The sequence below is a fragment of the Plasmopara halstedii genome, assembly GCF_900000015.1.
Source record: "Plasmopara halstedii genome assembly, contig: Scaffold_262, whole genome shotgun sequence".
Classification (NCBI taxonomy): Eukaryota; Oomycota; class Peronosporomycetes; order Peronosporales; family Peronosporaceae; genus Plasmopara; species Plasmopara halstedii.
This window is the reverse complement of record NW_020187183.1, coordinates 379,321-382,064: the sequence shown is the minus strand read 5'-3', so window position 1 is coordinate 382,064 and position 2,744 is coordinate 379,321.

The following is a 2,744-nucleotide window of genomic DNA, read 5'->3' as shown; positions in this document are numbered from 1 at the left end:
CGCTCGAAGGCCACGCTTCCCAATGAAGCACCCTAAAAAGGGAATCTCTTCTGCGCCAGGATGCACTTGTCTGCATTAACGTACAGTTTGTTAGTGCGCATGCACTTGAGCACCGCTCTTAGATGGACGATGTGGTTCTCCTCATCAATCCTCTCGTGCTCCGCACGACTGTGAACGAAAATGTCGTCAAAGTATGTCTGTGTATACGCCCTGTGGGGGCTAAACAACTGCGTCACAAGACAGTTAAATGTTGCTGGTGCATTTGACAGCCCTTGAGGCACCACCAGCCACTTTCAGAGCATGCCGCTCGGAGTGCTTTCCACTGTCAGCGAAATGTCACTCGCTCTCATGAGCAATTGGTAATACCCATCAACCAATTCGAGTGCACTGTACTTCGTACATCCCACAATGTTGTTCTGAAGAACATCATTTCTAGGAATCGGCGTCTGTGCCGGAATGGTGGCAGCGTACGCGTAAGCAAGAATGAACGCACTCAAACGTTCTTTCACGTTGTCAAGAGGTAAGATTACGTTTGTTAGCGCTTTCAGGCATTCGACAGCGTTCCTGATCACATCAGAAGTTGAGCTTATTGTAAGCATGAACGATACACCACTTGTCGTTCGGCTTCCAAACACAAAACGTGGGCGTCGAATGGGGAGACTTGCTCTCACGTACCATCCCAGCGTCGTGCTTCGCACGGAAAATGGCGTCAATGACGTCACACTGCTCCTTGGGCAGGGGCCGTTGGCGTGTTACGCAGTATATAGTTCCCGAAACCAGGTCGATCTCATGACGCACACCTCGGTCCGGAGGTAGGACTGAAGGCGGGTCTTTATAGACGACGTCTTGAAATTCCTTTACCAAAGGATAGTGCGGATCCAAGAGGTTCCGTAGGATTGACGATCCACTTCGTGCGTTCGGCACTCTCTTGGTGTCTTCCAAGACATCTTCATCCATAAGCGATGACGAGTTTATTTCCTCATTCGGTCGTACAATTACCCCTTTGACCAAATCGCCTGCTTTCAAGGCACTGCTGAATTCGTCAACGGACATCTCGTCCAACTCAAGAAGAGCATCTACTGCAGGCATAGCCTCGAGGCGGACGTCGCCACCTTCCTCCCCCGTCATACCGTTGACGAGGGTGTATAACTGTGCTCCGTCGTCTACGGTAGACACACCCTGGATCAGGGTCAACGCCCGGCGTCTTAAAGCCAGCATACGGCGTCGTCGTCGCCTCTGCACAGAGGTTCTATGTCTCCGTGAGACTAGGGTGAACACGCACTCCGCGTCGTCCGGTGTCACCCTCACTTTCCGCTTCTTTGGTACCCCGATGTTATCTACAACATCCGACGAAGAACTGCTAACACCGCAGTCTTCGTCCAGTGGATAACGTGCCACTCCACGCACATCTGAAGGGCCGTACCCAAGATGTCTCGGACTCTGTCCGACCACGCCATCAATGGCATACAGCGACTGCTTCGCAACGCGAGCAGTACTCAGTGGTTTCCGTGCCTTTCAACGCGCATAACGAGGGCCTCGCCCTCAATGCCTCGGCCCTTGGCCGGCCATGTCACGCGGACATGCAGCGACTGCTCCGAAACTTGAGCATCGCTCAGTGGTTTACATGCCACTCCACGATCAGCCTGCGAGCCACGCTCGGGACTCCTGTCCAATGCACCGTTGGTGTCTACCATCTCGGACATTCCAATGTCTAGCACGCTGACCGTCTCGGTCCAGCGCTCTCACCAATAGCGCTTTGTCTCCTGGCAGAGGTGGGTTCATGACCCGCGACAGATCCACCAGGAGACGTGCGCGTCGCGCCCAAGGTCTTTGACCTCCGATCAATTCATGGCTCATGGTGTTCCAACCATCCCATTCCTAGATGGAGGTCATACCTTGCATCCAAGTCTGAGACTAGACAGCGTTCCACGCTATCAAAGTCAAGGAACTTGACTCTGAGATCCACAGGGACCTTCGGGACCGTGAAACGCGTCCCCGTCACTTGCCGAACGGGGACGATGTCACCCAACCGCGCTTTCTGCGGCTCAGCATACAGCTTACTTCCCTCCATCGTGAAGCGTTAGGCATAATTGCCCGACGCCCCAGAATCGATAAGGATCTTCCATGGTCTCTCATAGCCCTTTACGGTCGCCTCCACGACCAGCAACCCCGGCTTGCATACACGTTCCGTGTTTAAGAGCACAGGACTCTTCGGGGCTGGGCCCTGTTGACCTATGCCTCCCTGAGGTTTACCAGAGCTCAGTTGTTCCTTAGAAGGTCTCCCCGCGCCTACTGAGTAGTGTCGTTTCCCAGCAACGAACCAGATTGGTAGGCGTTGGGGCGATGATTCGAAGATCCTTGACGCGCCTTGCGCAGGGGGAAACCGTTCCGAAGAAGACGGGTGTCTCGCCAGACAAAACCCTGTCGTGTGTTTGTGTGCTACACGGCAGCTCGGAGCTCTGCTCCCTCGTCCACAGCATAGCTGAGATCCATGGGCATAGGCCCGCTCGAAGAGCTGTTGGAGTGTGCATTCCAACGAAGTCGTGCCGACTTGGAATTGCATTCAGCATTCAATGCCACATTCACCACCTCTTCAAACGAGAATGGATGCGCACGGAAGACTTCCATTTTGGCCACGCAAAACCGAAGGCCTTTCATCACTATGACCGCCTCCGTGAGGGGATCTGCTGCCATCCCGGCAATGAGAGTGCGCATCTCTTGGACTAAGTCCACCAACTCTTTTC